The sequence below is a fragment of the Sus scrofa genome, chromosome 1, assembly GCF_054392235.1.
Source record: "Sus scrofa isolate SSC_HxYL_T2T_F1_AM1 chromosome 1, Sscrofa_HxYL_maternal_Yorkshire_Landrace_v2.0, whole genome shotgun sequence".
Taxonomy (NCBI): domain Eukaryota; kingdom Metazoa; phylum Chordata; class Mammalia; order Artiodactyla; family Suidae; genus Sus; species Sus scrofa.
The window spans coordinates 141,127,408-141,145,946 of NC_139383.1; the positions used below are offsets into that span (position 1 = coordinate 141,127,408).

Consider the following 18,539-nt stretch of genomic DNA (forward strand, 5'->3'; position numbering starts at 1 on the left):
ACTGGTTGGATTAGATGTGTTCATTTGTAACATGAACCCAGCCCATGGTTCTCTAAAGCCTCATGATTCTGAAAAACTCCAACAAAGCTTTCAGCCAGGTTCTCCCAGCTTGGCTGGGTACCACGGGTCTTGGCAACTTGCAGGTGGCAGCTCCTTGAGAAAGGAAAGCGTGTCCTGGGTAGCAAGGGAGTTTGCAGGCAGGATATTTGAGAAATGTCCTTTTGGAAGAAATTGGAAGCACCTCAAAAATGCAGATGGAAAATTGCCGCCCAGCCTGGCCTGGAGCACAGCTATACATACTCTGCTAAAACACGCCCTTCTTTCCTTGCCAGTCACACAGCCAAATAGGAGGCCCCTCGTTTTCTTCCTCAAAGGGAAATTCCTGGACACAAAACCTGTCGCCTGATTTCAGAATACCATCATTTCCCAGTTATTTTGTTCCTGAGACTATTTAGCCAATGCTGGTGGGTTATTGCTGCCTCCTGTAGGGCCGAAAATGGCTTCCCACTTGGGCCCCCCAGTGTATTTGCCTCCCAGGCCTGTCCTTGGCACATGGGAATGGAAATATGAGAGGGACCCTCTAGGCCTTCCCTCCACCATCTCCTTCAGTTTTATCCCAGCCATGGCACCTGATGTCACCTCCCTGTAGGAGCTGGGCACAAAAAATGCCTTGAGGGGTTGCAAGCCAGATGATGGTGAAGCCATCAGAATGCGTCTTATTTTATAAAGCAGTTTTTGTGGCTGCTCCAAGGTGTTATCAAATGTAATGTGATCTTTGGAATTCCCATTATGGCTCAGCGGAAACAAATCCCACTAGGAACCATGAGGTTGTGGGTTCGATCCCTGGCCTTGCTCAGTGGGTTAAGGATCTGGCATTGCCCTGAAATGTGGTGTAGGTCCCAGATGTGACTCAGATCCTGCGTTGCTGTGGTTGTGGCATAGGCTGGCGGCTGTAGCTCCAATTAGACCCCTAGCCTGGGAACCTCCATATGCTGTGGGTGTGGCCCTGAAAAGACAACAAAAAAAAAAGCAATGTGATTTTCATACAACTGTGAACATTTTCCTCTAATTCATATCTCCTAGTTTTGAGGCTGGTCCATGTCCTAGTACTTTGTGTTTGGGACTGACGCTCTAGAGCTGCCTTTGTCTTCTTGTGCCATCTCCAAAAGCTGCAAGGAACCCTTGGTTGGGAAGGTGGGCATCAGAGAGTAGGTTTCTTTGTTGCCAGTGCTCTTCTGGGTCTGCATATCGCTTACATGGCTCTGGGTTTTGGTGAATCATGTGGAAGGACAATTGGTGACTTGATGACTCTACTTAGAGAAGCTTTCCCCAAGTGTGGGTGAGCTTAGCAGGGAGAGAGAGCCACACAGCTACTGGGATATAGGGCAGAAAGGTCCAGCCCTTGGTGCCATTTTCCCAACCATCTGCATCTCTCTCCAAGCTCAGCTGATGAGCCCAACTCACAGAGAGTTGAGGTGGGACACTTGCTGTGGTCAGAGTCCCTCCAACTCCACTTCTACGGCCTCTGGCAAATTATTCCATGGGAGATGTGATGATGTATTGATGGCTTTGGGGTTGATGATAATGATGATGATAGACCTCTGGGCCAGTAATCAATTTGTCACCACTCAGGCACAACTGAGTGATTGGGGTCTGAAGTGGTGGGGCAGGGGGACAGCCTTATAAGACTGAGCACTTAACCTTTGGAATCTGATTATACTTCTGGGTGGATAGTGTTAGAATTGAGTTGAAGTGTAGGAGACCCAGCTGGTGTCTGAGAATTAATTGCTTATAGGTGTGGAGGAAACCCCATTTCCCCCTTTACCTTCTCTCATTTGCACCTGGGTATTTGGAGTTCTCTTTTATACTCTTTTCATAGCTAATCCCCTGTAGATAGTTAATGATACTTTATATTAAACCTTCTCTGTTCATCTTACTGTGGGGTTTCCATTTCCTGATGGGACTCTGACTTCTACCCCTTCTTGACAAATCACCTCATTTAATCCCTCCCAACCATGTCATTCTGAGGCAGGTGTTTCTCATGAGTCCTTTCTCACAGGTGAGTAAACTAATGCCTAAGTGGTGGTCTTCAGATTCCAATGCGAATTCCTGACTCCACAGCAAATAACTGGTTCAACAGAAGTTTCTTTTGCTAATTTTTTGAGAAAATTCCCAGGAAGTCCTGAGCCTATCACAGTCTGGTCAGCCTCAGCTTCCTTACTTCTAACATTGATGTGATTTTTGTCCCCAAATCACGCCAAGGGCCTCTGAGAAGCCTTGGAGGAGAAGCGTTGCAAACGGTGTTTATAATCCTGATCAGGAGCCCGAGTAAAAACAAAACCCTTTGAGCTGAGATGTGGGGCCTGGCCTGGCCCAGCATGGCTTCCTCTGCTTTTCCCACTTTTTATAGGTCTGAGTGAGCCTTTGGGGGCTCCTCTGGTGGCCATGACCTCTAGCCAAGTGGACCTTTGAGCCTCTGGGAGAGACTCTTGAGTAAAAGCCTCAGGCTGTGGACTCACAGTTCTTACGTCTCCTGCCTTTTTTCATCTGGACTCAAGTGAAGTTCTCAGTGCTGCTGGTTCATCTCTTCCATCAGGTAAGTGCTCCCTAGCCCACCTGCAGCAGAGTGGGGCTTACCCATGGGACTGCATAGACCCTGTTAGGAGGAGGGGTTGTATTAGAGGGTCCCTGATGGAACTTTGGTGGGGGCATGTTCCCTGGCTTTGGCTTAGGAGGCAGCCTAAGTAAAAGGAGACTTGGAATGGAAAGGATATTGGTTTCACCTATTTTTTTTTTTTTTTTTTTTTTTTTTTTTAGGGCTATGGCCATGGCATATGGAAGTTCCCAGGCTAGGGGTCGAATTGGAGCTACAGCTGGCAACCTATACCACAGCCTCAGCAGCGTGGGATCCAAGCCATGTCTGTGATCTACACCACAGCTCAGGGCAACGCTGGATCCTTGATCCACTGAGCAAGGCCAGGGATCGAACCCACATCCTTATAATTACTAGTCAGGTTCCTTACCGCTAAGCCACAATGGGAACTCCTTTTTTTTTTTTTTTTAATGTCATCTTTTGATGAAAGTGATTTTTTTTTTCCGTAAAAAGAAATTGAGTCTCTTTTGGAAGACACAAGAGCAAGAGGTTTATTTTCTCTCCAGTGAGACATTCAGGAGCTTGGTGTCTGTTTTTGTGGAGAGGAAGGGGGAGCCTTGAACTATGGGAGGGCTGAAGTGGTTAAAATACTTTTACCATATAATGTGCAATTTGCATAAGGGCTGGGTTTGTCTTTTGAGGCCCAGGGAGGGTCAGACACTTCCTTCTCACTGATGGGCTTCTGATAGCCAGGCTCCTGGGTGAGAATCCTGCCAGCCCACAGTGCTGAGCTACTGGGTTGGAGCCTCTCTGATGGGCCATGGCCCATGACTGGTCCTTAGGCATTGACCTGGGCCAGAGGAGAGACTTCGCCTCAAAGTCCTGCCTAGTTACCTTTGGATTTTGTGATTTCAGAAGAATTATTTCATGCCTTTGGGTGTTGGCTTCCATGAGTAGAATGAGTGGAAGTTCTAGTAACCCCTGTCTCTGAAAGTTCTTGTGGATAATAAAAGATAGAATCCATGGAGTGGCACCTTGTGGGTTTCAGCCAGTTATAGTTCCCTTCCCTGGGGGTATCTTTTTGTCTGAGCTGATCTGAGATTTGTCTTGAAGAATGAGGTTCAGTCTAGGGCTTTGAGAGCTGTGTTTCCCAATTTAAAAAAAGAATAACGTGGATGATTTTATGAGATCAAAATAAGAAATGTTGGGGAGTTCCTGCTGTGGCTCAGTGGTAATGAACCCAAGTAGTGTCCACGAGGATGTGGGCTCTATCCCTGGCTTCACTCAGTGCGTTAAGGATTTGGCATTACTGTGGCTGTGGCGTAGGCCGGCAGCTGCAGCTCTGATTGGACCCTTAGCCTGGAAACCTCCATAGGCTACAGGTGCAGCCCTAAAAATCAAAAAAAAAAAAAAAAAAAAAAAAAAAAAAGAAAAGAAATGTTAAGGCATTGTCACTGTTGTGGCTCTGGTTACAGCTGTGGCGCAAGTTCAATCCCTGGCCTAGGAACTTCTGCATGCCATGGGCACTGCAAAAAAAAAAAAAAAAAAAAAAAAAAAGAAAAAGAAAAAGGTGGATTTAGCCAATGAGCATGAGGCAAAGAGCACAAAATTTAGTCACACAGCTTTCTGTCCACATTCGTGCTACTGCTCCTAGTTCCTCAGTAAAGAGTAGCTGTTATTTCTCTAAAAATCCCCTTTGCACCTGTAGAAACACTCAGAAATGATTTAATTTCTTATAGATTATTAACCAGAGTTAATACCCAGGTTGCCACTACTCAGGACACTTCATTTAATGAATGCATAAATATCTATTCAACATTTACTATATTAGTATTTTATATAATGATATTAATAATTATATATATTTAGAGAATGATTTTGAAGGATTGCTATGTGCCAAGCATAATGTTAAGAATTTTAACCTTGATTGCTTTTATTCTCTAGTAACCACCCATTTGTTGCGGGTGTCCTGTCTGTTGAGAGCTGTTTTTGATTATTTATGAACTTTGAATTTCAGAAGCAGATTTATTTGTCACTTATTCAACACATGTGTAGACATTGTGTCAATTCTTTTTCATAAATTCTAGTGATGTTGGACCACATCTCCCAACCATTTTCTTCCTCTTCCCTTTTTCCTTTGTGTTCCAACCCCATTGGGTCAGAATCTCAGCTATTGAAATGCATCATGCTCTTCTGATTTCAGGGCCTTTGCACTTCTGTTCCATCTGTTTGCACAGCTGCCTCCTTTATACCATTCAGGTCTTAGCCCACTTTCCAATGAGATCTTTTCTAGACACATCTAGTCAAATAATTGCTACTTCCATTAGCAAGTCATTTTCTACCCTTGTCACCCTGTGTTAAAATGATTTTTTTTTGCATTTCTCTTGTTCTTTTTTAAAAATTAAAATACAATTGATTTACAGTGTTAATATCTGCTGCACAGCATAGTGACCCAGCTGTACATATATATACATTCTTTTTCTCATACTGTCTTCTGTCATATTCTTATCCCTAGAGATTGGATATAGTTCCCAGTGTTGTACAGTAGGACCTCATTTCTTTCTTTCTTTTCTTTTTTTTTCTTTTTGTCATTTTAGAGCTGCACCTGCGGCATATGGAGTTTCCCAGGCTAGGGGTCTGATGGGAGCTGTATCCGTTGGCCTATGCCAGAGCCACAGCCACTTGGGATCCGAGCTGCGTCTATGACCTACACCACAGCTCATGGCAACGCTGGATCCTTAAGCCACTGAACGAGACCAGGAATCGAACCCATAACCTCATGATTCCTAGTTGGATTCATTTCTGCTACGCCACGACGGGACCTCTAGGACCTCATTTCTTATCCCTTCTAAATGGAATAGTTTGCATCTACCAATCCCAAATTCCCTGTCCATCCTACTTCCCCACCCCCACCCCCCTTGGCAACCAACATATTTTTTTGGTTGTTTTTTTTAAAAAAAGCAGATTTCATTTATTAGAAAAACCAAAGGTTTTCATAGAGGGCCTAACTACTCTTGCTACCCCTAACACATGGAACTGAAAATATCCTAAAAAAATGTATTATATAAAAATAGGACAGACTCCCATTTCCAGGGGATATCTTAATGTAATTCTGATTCAGTTCCTCTTGCTGTTTCAGTGTTATCAGACAAATAAAATTGAATGGTTTTCTTAGGACATTAATTGGGTAGCCTAAGACCATATCTCCCCCCCGCCCCCCGAATCCTGTCAGTCTGTAATTGGGCAGATTATTGTCCTATTTGCCTCAGTTTCTTCATGTCCACGATAAGAGGGTTGATTTGATTGGTAACAATGGGCCCTTTCAGGCACAATCTCCTAAATAGGCTTGTAGCTACATTTATTCAGGTTTGACTATTTGTCAGATACTGTATTAGTGCTGTCCTTATATGTTATTTGAGTTAATTCTCCCAGTACTTCTAAGAAGGCTATGGAGTGGTTTTTATTGGAGTAGGCTTGAAAGCCTATCTTCTAAGTGGGAGATTAGATCACTTTCAGAAGAGAGATCTCTCTCTGAAAAAGACGTGAGATTATTGGCACTTCCTATTATCGCTAGAAGCTGAGCAGAACAAAGGCTCAAATCCACCTGAAGCTTATATCTGTTCTTCCAAAGCCCCGCATTGCATTTCTTGTGGATTTGTACTACGCTGTCTCTGGAATTAGGATTTAGTACTTTCACTGCCACTGTGTAGAATTCTAATGAATGGATCAACGGAGGTCTGCAACATCTTTTAGAATCTCAACTATCAAATCCTTTCCTTGACCTAAATTGCACTCTTTTCTTCTCTGTCTCTTCAAACAAATCATGTTCCTCCCTGTAACATATAAATATGTACTGTTCAGCTTTGTGTGTTGGGGAGGTAGAATCCTTGTGTTTACCAAGTTATATGGATTTAATTCTATAATGCAGACATAGTGCAAATGTTTCTTGAGATTTGTTCTCATCTCCAAGATTAGATCAAAGCGTATCCACTCACGAATGGGTACACACACAGAGTTCCTTCCTCTGTCTCTAAAGCCTTCCTTTATTGATTGACCTAGTCTAGTATGTTCAAGAAAAGGGGTTTTCCCTTCAGGACAAGGACATGTCTTTGATTCCACACGAGTAATACCACTTGAATTACTAGTGTGTACAAAGGAGTGGTTAGTTCATATTTGTTGACCTTGTGATAGAAAGACTCTCAGAATTTACCTAATTTAGTGTGACTCAAACTTGCTTGATCACAAGATTCACCTCATATTCTTGGGCCTGAGCCAGAAGTTTGGAGTCAGAATCTGTAGGGAAGATGCCTGTATTTTAAATATGCCAAGCGATTTTTATCACTATATGGGTTTGGGAAACTGATTTCCTCCATTATTATGAAAAATGTAAAAATCTCTTCTACTTCATCACCAGTGACTTTGGGTTTCAAATATTTGGTTTTAAGAAATAGAGATGCCCTCATTTTAACTCATGGAAAGGAAGAAATAGAACAAACTTTTGGGAATCCAGGAGTAGGCAGTAAGTAGAGCCAGTCCTCATGGAATGAAGGCTTTGAGGTCTTTCATTTATGATGTCTTTGATTTTTCTCTGCTCATCAAGTGCATTATCCTTTTTCCACTGGCTAGGCTTCCCATGACTTCAGTTTGTCCATAGTCCAAAATGGCCCCTTGACTATGAGTCACCACACTCTCAGATCCTTCCCCAGGGTCCACCGTTCCGGTGTTGCAGTTTCCCAAGTTCATATTTCTGTGAGATCCCTTTATAGGCTCTGCTCAGAGTTCTAAGCCAGGTTACCAGAGACAGTGTTGTATGCAACCCATGGATGTATTTAAAAATAACACTCCAGATATGGTTGGGGAAAGGCAAAAGTATGGTAATTTTATCATTTGACTATCATGATATTGGAAATATATTTCTAGGTTGTAGATAACATTTACTGAAAACCTTAAGTATAATTGGGGAGAAATTTGAAACCAGTTCGCATGATGGCTTATTTAGTCGTAAACAGATAGTCTTTGGAGTTGTGCAACTAGAGGTGTGCAAATAACTAAGTAGCAGCAAGTAATGAAAAATATGAGAAGATTTTGAATAGCAAGGAGATTTTATGTAGTTAGAGTCCCCAGAGTTTTCACTCCATTTTGACTTTAGCTTTGGGGGTTAAATGAACCTTCCAAAATGTACTTGGTAGCCATGTGAAAGGATCAGAGACATAGAGGCAATAGTTGAGGTGAGACTGCTTTTCATTACATTCTTTTTCATTTGAAGTGGATCAGGAGACTTTCCAGTTCTTAGAGACCAAGTTAGAAATTAACAATCAAGCCATTTTCGGAATTCCTGTTGTGGCCCAACAGTAATGAACCTGACTAGTATCCATGAGGATGTGGGTTTGATCCCTGACCTCGCTAGTGGATTAAGGATCTGGCGTTGTCATGACCTGTAGGGTAGGTTGTAGAGGTGGGTTGGATCCCATGTTGCTGTGGCTGTGGTGTAGTCTAGCAGCTGCAGCTCTCATTTTACCCCAGCCTGGGAACTTCTATATGGCACACATGTGACCCTAAAAAGAAAAAAAAAAAAAAAAAGAAAAGAAAAGAAATCATTTTCATCTCTTCTGGGCCCAGTTTTCCAGTTTAGGTGGACTGCTGTCCCAAGGAAGAACACAGCCTGAGCTGATTCCTTTTGTATCATTCCAGCCTTTTTTTTGGTGGAGTGGGACTGTGGTACTTTGAAGTACATAATGTGGCTGTCAGTTCACTCTCTCATTGAGCAAAATTTAAATCAAAATAAGAGATTTCCTTCTGTCTGACCTCAGATTTACCACCGTTCTGGGAAATGTCGCAGAAGCTAAGACAATGTTATTTCACTAAAAATAGCTGTGTCAGAAACTAAGAGTCATGTCAAAAACTTCTGGAGGTTTTGGCTCCAAAAGCCCACGTGATGTCTGGTGACAAGTTCATTTGAGGCCCAAAAGATAAAAATGTTACTGAGAGGTTGAAAGAAATGACGCTGTATACTCTTGTTCACATATTAATTAGGTTTTATTTTCTGTTCTTTCCTTTTTGTCTGTTCTCATGACTACGGGTTGGATAGGCTTGAAAAGGAGGCCCATCTCAAAAGAGTAGCCAGATTTCCTTTAGTTGAAAATGTGGATGGCTGTTGAGGTTAAACTTGCTCTGATGAATGTATAGATTACAGAGGTTTTAAATCATATAGACCTGTTTATTTTATTTTATTTTTGTCTTTCTGCCATTTCTAGAATATAGAGGTTCCCAGGCTAGGGGTCCAATTGGAGCTGTAGCTGCCGGCCTACGCCACAGCCACAGCAACACGGGATCCAAGCCACGTCTGCAAACTACGCCACAGCTCATGGCAATGCTGGATCCTTAACCCACTGAGCAAGGCCAGGGATCGAACCTGCAACCTCATGGTTCCTAGTCGGATTCGTTAACCACTGAACCATGATGGGAACTCCCCATATAGATCTGTTTTTAAATTTAAATTCTCTCACAAGGGCTATGAGAGAAACACAAGGCAAAGCTGTGGGTCCCTGTTTGGAGTATAGGTGTCCAGAGAGTGAAATCTATCACACACGCAAAAGAGCTTAACTAAGCATTGGACTTCCTAAAACTAAGGATCATAGTCATCTAAAGAAGGAAAATTCTGTAATGGACCAATCTTTGAATAAATTTACAAGGCTTCATGGAGAGGGAGGGTGACGAGGCTATGAGTAAGTTTTAAATCTTCTCATTTCTTTTGTTTTATACACCCACACACACATATTGCTGGAAATCCATTTCCAGTCAGATTAGGAAAATACACATTGAAATGATAGTACATTCATTTAAAAATACTTGAAAATATTTTCTATACCAAGGTTTTTATGAAGTATGAGAAAAGGATCAAACTTTATCTCAGGAGGTTAACAGATTGTTGCAACAGTAGATATGAGACTTATGAAGATGAGACATGTGCCTATTCTCTGCTGTTTCCTAATGGCTGACATAGTGTGTATGACATCTTAGGTACTTGGTGAATACTTAATTAAATGAGTCATGTCCATATGGGCAGTGGCTGTAATTTGCTGGCATGGAGGACAGTTTGAACAAAGGCACTAAGATGAGAATTAGCCTGATTAGAATAGAGGTTGGAGATTAGGCAGGTGGTTAGAAAGAATATCATCTGGCCAGGGAAAGAGCAGGCTACAGAAAGAGTGTGTGTTTGTTTGACAAGACATGCAAAAGAGAGCCACTGAATTTCCTGAACAGGAAAATCATAATGAATGCTTTTAGAAAAAATATCTTGCAAGTTTCTACAAAAGTGAGTTGGAAGGATCAGAGAGGCCACTTCATTTGTGAGCTAGTGAGACACAGGCCTAAGTGCCAAAGGCTGAAATAAATCTAAAAGCCATTCTAAAGGGCAGGTGATAGGACCCAGTGATAGAAATTAAAGGCTGAAGAAGAAGTGGGAAGCAAAACCTTGGAGACTAAAATAAAGGGTCTAGTACCAAAGGGCAATTAGGGAAAGAAAGAGGAGGTGGGTGATTTGGGAAAGAAAGGTGCCTGGGTCATTTCATGCATAAAGTGGTACAGGACTTCCATCTGCCCTGGTTGGATTTATACAAACTGAGAGCAAATATGATCAAGGTCATATTTATAGATCCAAGGAGTATTAATGTGGTGGGTGAAAGATCAAGTCCTGTAAGGAGAGAGAGAGAGATGAACAGAAGGCAGGGATCCTGGGGGTCAGAATGGGGACAGTAGCTGGTCATGCTGGATGAAATTCACCTCATGATTCCCTTGAGAGTAGGGTGCATTTCCTATCAGCCTTTGCATCCCCAACACAAGGTACCATGACTGCTCGATAACTGTTTGCTAGAGGAACGCACTTCCTGCCTGTACTGTACTAACCCTGCTAATCTGAGAAACTCAGCAAAGTCAGTGTCTGAAGTCCTCACTGGCAATATGATGCTAGTGGAGCAGGAACACAATTTTCCTTTTCACAGTGTTGAGGATCAATTTGACCTTCTCTATGTGCCACTTTTCTTCTTAGGTGAAGAATAAGCAAGATGTTAGCACATTTCTGATTTAAAGAACAAGTTAAAAAACCATCATTCTTTTTCCTTAAACAACAAAAAGAAACAGACGTAACAGCAAGCTTGTTAAGAAATTGTGGTGTGCTAGGTGTTGTGTGCACTCTAACGAAACTCAGTCCTGCCTTAGATTATAACCTAAGTTGTAATAAGGTCTTTGAAAACCAGCTCCAACCTGACTCTGTGCCTCAGGCTGCACCATTCTGCATCCCCGTTGGCTGGCATCTTTCTTCCATCATGGAGTAACAATATTGCTTTAAACAAACCAGCGTTCTAATACGTGGTCCTTAGGCGTGGCTGTTCCAAATGTGCACATGTGAGAATAGCCCAAATGTAATGTTTCCAGTAGATCCTGATCATCCCTACATTCACATCACACTGCTTTTTAATACCAGGAGATGGTTCTTAACAATTTGAAATTTCTGCAAACGCTTGTTTTATTAACTCTGCATACATCCTACCAAGTAGATCTTGGCAATATGTTTTCTTGTGGAATTCCCAAAGTCTCGAAGACCTGCCAAAATATTTCCTTTGGTTTTTCCTCTTTTCTTCTCCCTCACCTGGCTTTGAGGGGAGCCTGTGAGTGTGGGTTTTGTACAACCATCATCTTGGATAGATGTAAAGTTTTAAATGGTGTCTTTCTTTGCCCGTAGAGTGGCAGACAGAATACAGCTGGCAAATGGACAATTTCAGACTCTCAGTGTAGGCAGCAGAGCCCATTTTGAATTGCTTATTCCTTCTTTTTTTAAGGACTGGTGTCTCAGCATGTTGGCTGGGATGATTTTATTTGTGGCTTCTTAATTTTTTTTTTGTGAAAAGGCAAAATCAAGAAGTCATTTTATTATTATTATTATTTATTATTATTATTATTTTGTCTTTTTAGGACTGCACCTGTGGCATATGGAAGTTTCCAGGCTAGGGGTCAAATTGGAACTGCTGCTGCTGGCCTATGTTATAGCCCAAACAAAGCAGGATCCAAGCCACATCTGTGACCTACACCACAGCTTACAGGCAACGCTGGTTCCTTAACCCACTGAGCAAGGCCAGGGATTGAACCTGTGTCCTCATGGATACTAGTTGGGTTCATTACCACTGAGCTATGATGGGAACTCCCAAGAAGTTTATTATTTTTTAAACTTCTCCTTTTTTTTTTTCCTTTGGCAGAGAGTAGATTTACAGCCCAAAGTCCACTGACTTTCTTGAGCTTGGCAGCTCTCCTTAGGGTCTTCTTGTCCTATCTGTCTCTGTGTTTATATTACATGAACACCCTGGCTTCTTTCTCCCAAACAACATGTGATGCTTTCAGCTCAGATTTGGCTGCTAGCCCCTGGAGGGCTCAAATACGCAGAGGCTGTATAAAGAGGTGTTTTAGGGAGTTGAAAGGGAAATACTTCTTTGGGCCGGGCTTCTCCCTAAATATTACACATTGCTCTCTTTTTCTTCTTTCCCTTCTGCCTGGCTAGACAACATCATGAGCTTCCTTGGAGGGCCCATATAATGACATGATACATGGCTGCAGTATCACTAAACTGAGGCATGGTTAAATGAGAGCTAAGTTTCCTTTGTACATTCTAGTTTGGAAAATAGAGGGTGAGGAGGATAGCAGAAGGTACCTATTGGTTGTCATTCATTCATTTGATATAAATTTACTGAGTACCCACCTCTGGTCTGCTAGTAGGTATTCAGAACTAAAGCATGATTCCATTGGTAGTATGGCACAGGGAAAGACCTTAGGATTTAGAGTTAGAAGACTTGGTTTAATTCTTGACTTTGCCACCTATTGCCTTGAGTGCTATGTATAGGGACACAGAAGAAGGACTGGTTAATTTGTCCTCGGATAGTTGGGGAAAGCATGAGAAGTGTAAGTTATATTTGAGATGCTTTTCTAAGAATCACCGAGAGTTTTCTGGGGGATAAGGTGAGGTGGAGATAGATTCTAGATAAATTGAATAATGAAAACAAAATTATATGTAATGAAAATGCACAACCTCTTAAGGGGAGAATGAGATACCTGGGAGCATCCAGTGTGTGGGGAGAAACTATTGAAGCTATTGCTGGAAAGGTAGATTGGTACCAGGTTGTGAAGGTCTTTGAATGCTTTGAGCAAGAGTTTGGACTTCAGTTGGTTGCCAGGGATGCTGTAATCCCAGCTTTCAGTGAGATGGGTCAGAAGCTCAGATTCTCATTTTATATGCTCTTGGTAGCAGCATATAAAATTAGAAGAGTTGGGTGAATTGAAAGGGTTGGGTGTGGAGGGGAGGGAGGAAGATGAGGATGTTTTTCTAGTCCAGGTGAGAGAGGAGGCATTATTGTTTTTCATGTCTGTTTTAATAAAGCACCAATGATGCTTCTGCTATAAGGCAAGTTTAGTGAGCACATGTGGAGAGGAGTTGAAGAGATTCCTAGAGACTAAGTGGTAACAAATTAGTTACCTGGTTGTATGATGGTGACTAAGAAGCCTGGGGAGCAGGCTGCAGAGGCTCTTAGAGTCTCTGGTACTGGGTTCCAAAGGCTCAATGGTGAGGGTCCAGCCAACTTTCCAAGGGCAACATGCTAACCCCTCGGGGTGGTCCCTTGACCCAGATTACAGGACAGAGCTTGTGAGCCTTTGAATCTCTTTGAAGTCAAGAAGATTTTCTCTCTGCCACAGCCAGAGTGTTAGTCCATGTTTATGTACTTTTGTCATTCGACTCCACAGGGGATCTATTCTTGGCAACAATCTGAGTTGTGCAGTTGGCTAGAAGCCACTGTTCTTACGTTTGTTGGACACAGCAGGTGCCTTACTGAGTCCAGAGAATAAAAATAATGATAACTGTGATGCCAGCCAGAGCTAACTGATAGAGAAGTAATATTATTCTATGTACAAGAAAGGAAAGGGTCATTGCTATGGCCATTGTGGTGTGGTAGTGAATGGGTATTTGTTGCAGGGTCGTGCAGAGACTGAATGGTGTCATCAGAGTGAGTCAAAAGTTCTCTTGTGGTAACCAGGTGGGGAAATGAGTGAAGTAAACATGATCCCCTAGAAATGTATAACTTTTTATTTAATGTGAAGAAAATGTTTAACTCTGGGCCAATCGTCGGGACATTCACTTCTTAAATTTAAACCTGTGCAGTAATCACTATAAAGGAAGTATGTACAAGCTATGATGAAAGCATAAAATCAAGAGTATCTTCGGACTTGGGAATGTGACAGGTATCAGGAAGGCTTCATTGACAAGCTGACATTTGAGCAGATTGGGCAAGAGGGTTAGGCCAGGAGAGGGTGGGAGACTATTTCATGCATCTACAATTTCAGTCTCTGCAAATTTGTTTGTATGATATAAGGTAGAGTGAAAATTCATTCTTTGGCCAGTAGATATCCAACTATTCACCATTTGTTAAAAGTTATTTTCTAATTATCTTGGCCCCTTTGATGAAAATCAGCTGAACAAAAATGGGAAGGTTTACCAGACACTTAATTCTATTTCATTGATTTATATGTCTTTCCTTATGCCAGTAACACATTGTTATGGTTACTGTAACTTCGTAGTATGGGATGTGAGTCCATTAAATTTGTTATTCTTTTTCAAGATTGTTATAGCGGTTCTGGATTCTTTGTATTTCTGTATGAATTTTAGTATTAGCTTAGAATTTCTGTAAAAAAATATCAACTGAAAGATCAGAAAGAGAAATGAGGGAAACAACCCCACTTACCATCACATCAAAAAGAATAAAATACTTAGGAATAGACCTACCTAAAGAGACAAAAGACCTGTACTCTGAAAACTATAAGATGCTGATGAAAGAAATCAAAGATGACACAGACAGATAGAAAGACATACCATGCTCTTGGATTGGAAGAGTCAATATTATCAAAATGACTACACTACCCAAAGCGATCTAGAGATTCAATGCAATCCCTATCAAATTACCAAAGGACATTTTTCACAGAACTAGAATAAAATATTTTAAAGATTGTTTTGAAGCACAAAAGACCCAGACTAGCCAAAGACATCCTATAAAAGAAAAATGGAGCTGGAGGAATCAGGTTCTCTGACTTCAGACTATTAACTACAAAGAGACAGTCATCAAAACTGTATGGTACTGGCACAAAGACAGAAATATAGATCAGTGGAACAGGATAGAAAACCCAGAATGAAGCCCACACACCTACAGTCAACTCATCCATGGCAAAGAAGGAAAGAACATACAATGGAGAAAAGACAGCCCCTTAAATAAGTGGTACTGGGAAAACTGGACAGCCACATGTAAAAGAATGAAATTAGAACACTCCCTAATGCCATACACAAAAATAAACTCAAAATGGATTACAGACCTAGATATAAGACCAGATACTATAAAACTCTTAGAGGACAACATAGGCTGAACACTCTCCGACATAAACCACAGCAACATCTTCTCAGATCCACCTCTTAGAGTAATGATAGTAAAAACAAAAATAAACAAATGGGACCTAATCAAACTTCAAAGTTTCTGCACAGCAAAGGAAACCCTAAACAAAATGAAAAGGTAACCCACAGAGTGGGAGAAAATATTTGCAAATGAAGTGACTGACAAGGGATTAATCTCCAAAATTTATAAACACCTTCTACAGCTCCATATCAAAAAAACAAACAACCCCATAAAAAAATGGGTAGAATATATAAACAGACAAAGAAGACCTACAGATGGCAAAAAACCACATGAAAAGATGTTCAGCATCACTCATTATTAGAGAAATTCAAATCAAACCACTATGAGGTACCACCTTATACCAGCCAGAATGGCCAACATCAATAGATCTATAAACAATAAGTGCTGGAGAGGGTGTGGAGAAAAAGGTACCCTATTACACTGTTGGTGGGAATGCAAATTGGTATAACCACTGTGAAAAACAGGATGGTGATTCCTCAGAAAACTAAAAATAGAATAACCATTTGATCCATCAATCCCATTCCTAGGCATCTATCTAGAGAAAACAATGACTTGAAAAGACACATGTACTCCAGTGTTCATTGCAGCACTATATACAATAGCCAAGACATGGAAACAACCTATGTGTCCGCTGACTGAGGAGTGGATAAAGAAGATATGGTACATATTTAGAATGGGATATTACTCAGCCATTAAAAGGAAAGAAATAACTGCATTTGCAGAAACTTGGATGGACCTAGAAATTATAATGCTAAGTGAAGTTAGCCAGACAGTGCAATACCAACATCGAATGCTGATAGCCATTTGTAAGTGGTACTTACATGTGGAATCTAAAAAGAGGACACAATGAACTTCTTTGTAGAACAGATACTGACTCACAGACTTTGAAAAACTTATGGTTTCCAAATGAAAAATGTTGTGGGGTGCGGGAATGCGCCTGGGGTTTGGGATGGAAAATTGGGTTGTGATGATTGTTGTACAGCTGTAAATGTAATAAAATTCATTGATTAATTAAAAAAATATCAGCTTGTATTTTGGTAAGCATTGCATTGAATCTATAGATCAATTTGGTCTTGCCATTTTATCAATATTGATTCTTCCAATCCATGAACATAACTTTTCATTTATTTTGATCTTATTTTAATATCTGTCAACATTGTTTTATGGTTTTCAGTATATACATTTTATATTAATATTGTTAAATGTAAGAATTTTTATATTATTTATTTATTTTAAAGGGATTATTTTGACAATATTTTTAAAATTTCAATTTTTTTTTCATTATAGCTGGTTTACAGTGTTCTGTCAATTTTCTACTGTACTGCAAGGTAACCCAGTCACACATACACTTATACATTCCTTTTTCTCACTCATTCTCCATCGTAAGTGCCTAGATATAGTTCCCAGTGCTATATAGCAGGATCTCATTGATTATCCATTCCAAAGGCAATAGTTTGCATCTATAAACTCCAAATTCCCAGTCCATCCCACTCCCCTGCCATTGGCAACCACAAGTCTGTTCTCCATGTCCATGATTTTGTTTTCTGTGGAAAGGTTCCTTTGTGCCATATATTATATTCCAGATATAAGTGATATCATATAGTATTTCTCTTCCTCTTTCTGACTTTCTTCACTTAGTATGAGAGTCTCTAGTTCCATCTATGTTTCTGCAGATGGCATCATTTTGATCTTTTTTATGGCCGAGTAGTATTCCATTGTGTATATTTACTACCTCTTCCTAATACAATCGTCTGTCAGTGGACATTTGGGTTGTTTCCATGTTTTGGCTATTGTGAATAGTGCTGCAGTGAACATGCAGGTGCATGTGTCTTTTTTAAGGAAAGTTTTGTCCAGATATATGCCCAAGAGTGGAAATAGTGGGTCATATGGTAGTTCTATGTATAGTTTCAAAAGGTACCTCCATACTGTTTTCCATAGTGGTTGTACCAATTTACACTCCCACCAACAGTGCAAGAGGGTTCCCTTTTCTCCACACCTCCTCCAGCATTTGTTATTTGTGGACTCATTAATGATGGCCATTCTGACTGGTGTTACCCCATAGTAGTTTTGATTTGCATTTCTCTAATAATCAGTGATGCTGAGAATGTTTTCATGTTCTTGTTGGCCATCTGTGTATCTTTGGAGAAATGTCTATTCAGGTCTTTTGCCCATTTTTCAATAGGGTTGTTGGCTATTTTGCTGTTGAGTTGTATAAGTCGTTTGTATATTTTAGAAAATAAGCCCTTGGCAGTTGCATCATTTGAAACTATTTTCTCCCATTCTGTAGGTTGTCTTTTTGGTTTTTTTAAATGGTTTGTTTCCTTTGATATGCAAAAGCTTGTCAGTTTGATTAGATCCCATTGATTTATTTTTGCTTTTATTTCTGTTGCCGTGGGACACTGACCTGAGAAAACATTTGTAAGGTTGATGTCAGAGAATGTTTTGCTATGTACTGTTCTAGGATTTTGATGGTGTCTTGTCTTACGTTTAAGTCTTTAAGCCATTTTGAGTTTATTTTTGTGCGTGGTGTGAGGGTGTGTTCCAGTTTCATTGATTTACATGTGGCTTTGGTACCTCATAGTAGTTTTGATTTGCATTTCTCTAATCAGTGATTTTAAGCATATTTTCATGTGCTTGTTGGCCATATGTATATCTTCTTTGGAGAAATGTCTATTCAGGTTTTTGCCCATTTTTCAATTTGGTCGTTGGCTTTTTTGCTGTTGAGATGTTCAAGTTGTTTGTATATTTTGGATATTAAGCCCTTGTCAGTTGGTGTCTTGTCTTATATTTAAATCTTTAAGCCATTTTGAGTATTTTTGTGCAGGTGTGTGGGTATGTTCCAGTTTCATTGATTTACACACGGCTCTCCAGTTTTCCCAGTACCACTTGCTTAAAAGACTTTTTTTTCCCCCCATTTTATAATCTTGCCTCCTTTGTTGAAGATTAATTGACCATAGGTATCTGGGTTTATTTCTGGGTTCTCTGTTCTGTTCCATTGGTCTGTATGTCTGTTTTGGTACCAGTACCACACTGTTTTGATGAATGTGGCTTTGTAATATTGCTTGAAGTCCTGGAGAATTATGCCTCCTGCTTGGTTTTTGTTCCTCAGGATTGCTTTGGCAACTCTGGGTCTTTTGTGTTTCCATATAAATGTTTGCATTGTTTATTCTAGTTCTGTGAAAAATGTCATGGGTAATTTGATAGGGATCACATTGAATCTGTAGACTGCTTTGGGTAGTATGGCTATTTTTACAATATTAATTTTTCCAACCCAGTAGAATGGAATATCTTTCCATTTCTTTGAATCCTCTTTAATTTCTTTGATTAATGTTTTATAGTTCTTAGCATATGTCTTTCTCCTCCTTGCCAGTTTCTTCCCAGGTATTTTATTTTTTTGGGTGCAATTTTAAAAGGTATTATACTTTTGTATTCCTTTTCTAATATTT

The 18,539-nt window shown here is 40.5% G+C and overlaps 1 protein-coding gene across 1 annotated transcript in view; it reads left to right on the plus strand.

Moving 5' to 3' along the window:
• RASGRP1 (RAS guanyl releasing protein 1) overlaps positions 1 to 18,539 on the plus strand; it is a 977,163-nt gene that overhangs the window by 11,408 nt on the left and 947,216 nt on the right. Inside the window, exon 2 of the mRNA XM_084973917.1 lies at positions 2,411 to 2,596. The gene's annotated coding sequence lies outside the window, so the exon portion shown is untranslated. The remainder of the gene's footprint in view (positions 1 to 2,410; positions 2,597 to 18,539) is intronic.